General features: G+C 35.9%; 1 long non-coding RNA gene across 3 annotated transcripts in view; it reads right to left on the bottom strand.

Annotated features, from left to right (window-relative positions):
- Positions 1–6,000, bottom strand: part of LOC112412708 (uncharacterized) — a 110,804-nt gene that overhangs the window by 90,964 nt on the left and 13,840 nt on the right. For all 3 annotated transcript variants that reach the window (XR_003005851.1, XR_003005849.1, XR_003005850.1), the window contains exon 3: positions 3,153–3,241. This is a non-coding gene — a long non-coding RNA (uncharacterized LOC112412708). The remainder of the gene's footprint in view (positions 1–3,152; positions 3,242–6,000) is intronic.

The raw sequence follows: 6,000 nt of genomic DNA, 5'->3' as shown, positions 1-6,000 counted from the left end.
TCTTGTTTCTTTCTTAGATACTGCTGATAGAAATAAGCAAACCCTTCTTTTAGCATTCCTAAATGTTCTCTAATTAAAGAAATTTGAACATTTGTTTCAAGGTTCAAACAGAAGTTTTATTTATTTAAAGAAGAGTTTTTTAAAAGACTGTATTGAGGTATGATTTACACTCAATAAAATGCACCCTTTAAAGTGCACCAGTTTTCAATGAGTTTCAAAAATATAAACTCCCAGGCAGCCACCAGAACAATCAAGTTGCATAACATTTCCATCATCTCCCAGAGGTACCCTAGTGCCTATTTACAGATAACCCCATGCCCAGCTGTTGCCCCGGGCAACCACTCATCTGCTCTCTATCATTAGAGATCAGTTTTGATGTTTAGAATTTCATATAAACGAAATCATACAGTATGTACTCTTTTGTGCCTGTATTTAAGTATGTGCTTTTTTCCTTCATCATAACATTGTTAAAATCTGTTCATGCTTTTGCATCTATCAGTAGCTCATTCATTTTTGCTCCTGAGTACTATTCCTTTGTGTGACTACTCCTCTATTTACCATTCTCCTGTTGATGGCCACAGCTTGTTTCCAGTTTTTAATTATTTTGAGTAAGACTGCTCCGAAAGTATGTGTATAAGAAGTGTGTACAAATGTTCTCATTTCTCTTGGTAAATACTTAGAAGTAGATGGCTGGGTTTCAGGGTAAATAGATGTTTAACTTTATATAAAGCAGACAAAGTATTTTCTAGAATGGCCTTACCATTTTATTTTCCCAGAGCAATCAATGAGAGTTCCAGCTGAGTCATATCTTTCATATTTGGTGTTGTCATTCATGTTATCCATTATGATGATTTTAATTTGCATTTTCCTGTTCACTACTACTGTTAAGCATCTTTTCATATGCTTATTGGTCATTCATATATATTGTTAAATGTTTAATTAATTTGCTTCCCTCTTTTTATAAAGTTGGGTTGTCTTCAATTATTGAGTTATAAAGTTCTTTGTATACGCTCTGTATGTCTTTTGCCAAATACATGCATTGTTAGTATATTTTCTGAGTCTGTGACTTGCCTTTTTGTATTCTTAAGTGTCCTTTGAAGAGCAAACATTTAAAATTTTGATGAAGTCTAATTCATCAATGATTTTTTATAGGTATAGCTTTTTGGTACCTATCTAAAATTTCTGCCTATACTGAGATCACAAAAATTTTCCCCTATGTTTTTTTCTAGAAACCTTATAGTTTTAATATTTATATTTTGGCCTATGATCCTTTTCATGTTAATTTTTGTATATGATAAGAGAGAAGTACTGAGGTTTCTTTTTTCCTAGATAGATACCTAAATGCACCAGCACCTTTCCTTAAAAAGACGATCCGTTCCCCTTGGCCCCTTTCTTGAACATCAATTGACCATATTTGTGTGGGCATATTTCTGGACCCCTTATTTTATTCCTTTTATCTGCTTATCAAAACTTAGACTTGTCCTGATTACTCTCATTCTATAAGTCTTGAGATCCTCCAAATGTGTTCTTGTTTTAAAATTATTTTGGCTACAGTATGTCCTCTGCATTTCCTTATATTGGGTTGGCCGAAAAGTTTGTTTGGTTTTTTGCCCTTAGTTGTCTTTAACTTCATTTGAAACAATTTTGTTAGATTGTACTGTGATAGCTGTCATATAAACGTGCATTTAAAAAAAAACATCCAAATTGGTGAATTTTTGTGTAGCCATTTTAATATCGAATATGGAAAAAAAGCAGCATTTTCCGCATATTATGCTTTATTTATTTCAAGAAAGATAAGAACACAACTGAAACGCAAAAGAAAAAAGATTTGTGCCACGTACGGAGAATGTGCTGTGACTGACTGAACATGTCAAAAGTGGTTTGCGAAGTTTTGTGCTGGAGATTTCTCACTGGACAGTGCTCCACGGTCGGGTAGACCAGTTGAAGTTGATAGTGATCAAATAGAGTAATTGAGAACAATCAACGTTATACCACACGGGAGATAGTCGACATATTCAAAGTATCCAAACCAAGCACTGGAAATCATTCGCACTAGCTTGGTCATGTTTATCACTTTGATGTTTGGGTTCCACGTAAGTTAAGCGAAAAAAACCTGCTTGACCGTATTTCCGCATGTTATTCTCTACTTCAACGTAATGAAAACGTTCCATTTTTAAAACAAATTGTGACAGGCGATGAAAAGTGGATACTGTACAATAACGTGGAACGGAAGAGATCATGGGGGAAGTTGAACCACCACCAACCACACCAAAGGCCAGTCTTCATCCAAAGATGGTGATGTTGTGTACGTGGTGGGATTGGAAGGGAGTCCTCTATTATGAGCTCCTTCCAGAAAACCAAACGATGAATTCCAACAGCTACTGCTCCCAATTAGACCAAGTGAAAGCAGCACTGGACAAAAAGCATCCAGAATTAGTCAACAGAAAACGTAATCTTCCATCAGGATAACACAAGACTGCATGTTACTTTGATGACCAGGCAAAAACTGTTCCTGCTTGGCTGGGAAGTTCCGATTCATCCACCGTATTCACCAGACATTGCACCTCTGATTTCCTTTTATTTTGTATTTACAAAATTCTCTTAATGGAAAAAATTTCAATTCCCTGGAAAAGGCACCTGGAATGGTTCTTTGCTCAAAAAGATGAAAAGTTTTGGGAAGGTGGAATTATGAAGTTGCCTGAAAAATGGCAGAAGGTAGTGGAACAAAATGGTGACTACGTGGTTCAATAAAGTTCTTGGTGAAAATGAAAAATGTGTCTTTTATTTTTACTTAAAAACCAAAAGAACTTTTTGGCCAGCCCAATACATTTTAGGATCTGCGTGTCAAGTTCTACAAAATAGCTAGCTGGGATTTTGATTGGGATTGGCATTGCATCTATTAATTTGGGGAGAACTAACAACTTAACAATATTGAGTCTTTCAATCCATGAACACGATATTTTTCTTTACAACTTTAATTTCTCTCACCGATTTTTTTATAGTATTCTGTGAATAGGTTTTGCAAATATTTTGTTAAATTTATCCTTAAATATTTCATGATTTCGATGACAGTATATAAATATAATGGTATTTAAAATTTTCATTTTCTAATTTTTCAGTATGTACGAATACAAGTGGTGTTGTATACTGACCTTGCATCCTGTGGCCTTCTTAATTCACTCATTAGCTCTAACGTAAGTTCTGGAGATTCCTTAGGAATTTCTACACACAATCATGTCATCTGCAAATAAAACAAATGAACATTTTTGTTTCCAAGACAAAAAAAAGCCTTTTATTGCTGTCTTGCTTTCTTTGTACTGGCTAGCCTGGCAAGGACTTCTTGTGCAAGGCTGAATAAAAGTGATGGGGATGGAGCCTGATCTTAGGGAATATGGATTCAATCTTTTCTGTTGACTGTGATGTTAGCTGTACATATTTTGTAGAAAAATGTCTTTTATCAGTTGCCTTTTATTCCTATTTTGGTGCAAGTTTTTGTAATAATTGCAGACTAAATTTTGTCAAATTCACCTTTTCTTCTCCTCCCGAAGCAGGAAAACTTATTTTCCCCTTCTTTATTCTGTTAAGGTTGAGTTACATTAATTTTTCATATGTTAAGTCAACCTGGCACTCCCAAGAAAAATTCCACTTGGTCATAATATATTATGCTTATTACACATAGTTAGATTCAGTTTGTTAATAGTTTATTAATGATTTTTGCATCTAGGTTCCTGAGAGATATTGGTGTGCAGGTTTTTTTTCTTTGACGTATTTGTCTGGTTTTGGTATAAGAGTGATGTTAACTTCAAAAATTGAGTTGGAAAGGGTTCCTTCTTCTTTATTTTCTGAAAGAGTTTGTGAATATTATTATTTTTTTCTTCTTAAAATGTTTGGTAGGGCTTCCCTGGTGGCGCAGTGGTTAAGAATCCGCCTACCGATGCAGGGGGGTTCAGGGAGATCTCACATGCCGTGGAGCAACTAAGTCTGTGTGCCAGAACTACTGGGCCTGCGCTCTAGAGCCCATGAGCCCCAACTACTGAAGCCCGCGCGCATAGAGACCGTGCTCAGCAACAAGAGAAGCCACCGCAATGAGAAGCCCGCGCACCGCAACGAAGAGTAGCCCCCAATCACCACAACTAGAGAAAGCCCGCATGCAGCAACAAAGACCCAATGCAGCCAAAAATAAATGAATAAAATAAATAAATTAAAAAAAAAATGTTTGGTAAAATCCACCAGGGAAGACATTTGGGCTGGGAGTTTTCCTTGTAGAAAGATTTTTAATTATGAATTCAGTTTACTATATACATGGCTATTCAGATTTCCTATCAATTTTTATATTACAAAGAATTTGTCCATTGCTTCTAAGTTACCAAATTTAACAGCATAAATTTATTTGTACTATTCTCTTTTTATCCTTTTAATGTCTGTAGGATTGATAGTGATGTCTTCTCTTTCATTCTTGGTATTAGAAATTTGTATTTTTTTCTTTTTTTTATCATCTTAGGTATAGATTTACCAATTTTATTGATTTTCCAAAGAATCCTTTGGTTTCATTGATTTATCTCTATTTTCTACTTAAAAAGGTGGTAAATGTTTTCTGTTCGTGGCCAAATAAATATTTTAGGTTTTTCGGCCATATGATCTCTAAGGCAGCACTAGACAACAAGTAAATGAATGAGTGGAACTATGTTCAAATAAAACTTTATTTACAAAAACAAGTGGTGAGCCAGATTTTGCCTGCGAGCTGTGGTTTGCCGACCCTTGGTTTATTAATTTTAACTCATCTTTATTTTTTCTTCCTTGTACTTTGGAGTTGATATTCTCTCATTTTCTAGCTTTGTAAGGTAGAAATCTTAATCCTTCAGTTCTGAAGGACATTTCCAATGAGTTTAGAATTCTAGGTTCACTCCCCCAACCAGCACCAGTAGTTTAAAGATGTGATCGGTTTTAGATGAAATGCTTGCTCTTGGTCTTTGTTTCTGTGTATTGCTTCCTTTGGCTACTTTTAAGATGATCTTTTTAATCACGATTTTCAAAAATTTGATTATGATAATGATACACTTTGCTGTGTTTTTCTGTTTCTTCAGCTTGGTTATTTGTTTGTTTCTTTGTTTAGCTTATTGGATGTGTGTGTTGGTTTATAATTAATCAAATTTGGAAAATTTTGTGTTCAGTGATGTCACATTGGTACCTTGAAATCAACAATAGTGTATTTACATCATAAAAATTGGCCTATGCTATATAAATCAAGTCTTTTTTCCCCCATGGAGCTAGTTGTTAAAATTTACTGCCTACAGGTCACTAAAATTTGGTTCTTTTGAATTTTTTTTCTTTATGTTTTTCTATTATGGTAGTTTCTGTTGCTATGTGCTCACATTTACTGATATTCTTAAGTTTTCATTGGATGCTATCCTTATACTGTAAATTTATTATTTAAGATACTGTATTTTTCAGCTGTAAAGTTCTGTTTGGATCTTGTTATAATACCTTCCACTGATCTTTTCATGATGTTTTTCTTTGAATCCTTTTGCTGAGTTGTGCCTTTGTTGCTGTGTGCGGGCTTTCTCTAGTTGCAGTGAGTGAGGGCTACTCTTCATTGCAGTGTGCTACCTTCTCATGGTAGTGGCTTCTCTTGTTGCAGAGCATAGGCTCTAGGTGCACGGGTTTCAGTAGCTGCTGCACGTGGGCTCAGTAGTCATGGCTCGAAGGCTTCAGTAGTTGTGGCACGAGGGCTCAGTAGTTGTGACTCGCGGGCTCCAGAGCACAGGCTCAGTAGTTGTGGCCCACTGGCTTAGTTGCTCGCGGCATGTGGGATCTTTCCAGACCAGGGATCAAACCCAAGTCCCCTGCACCAGCAGGTGGAATTCGTAACCACTGCACCACCAGGGAAGTCCCTTGACCATATTTTTATTTTTTTATAAATTTATTTATTTTTGGCTGTGTTGGGTCTTCGTTTCTGTGCGAGGGCTTTCTCTAGTTGCAGCGAGCGGGGGCCACTCTTCA

The sequence above is a fragment of the Neophocaena asiaeorientalis genome, unplaced genomic scaffold, assembly GCF_003031525.2.
Source record: "Neophocaena asiaeorientalis asiaeorientalis breed wild unplaced genomic scaffold, Neophocaena_asiaeorientalis_V1.1 scaffold191, whole genome shotgun sequence".
NCBI lineage: Eukaryota > Metazoa > Chordata > Mammalia > Artiodactyla > Phocoenidae > Neophocaena > Neophocaena asiaeorientalis.
This window is presented reverse-complemented; position numbering and strand designations above follow the sequence as displayed.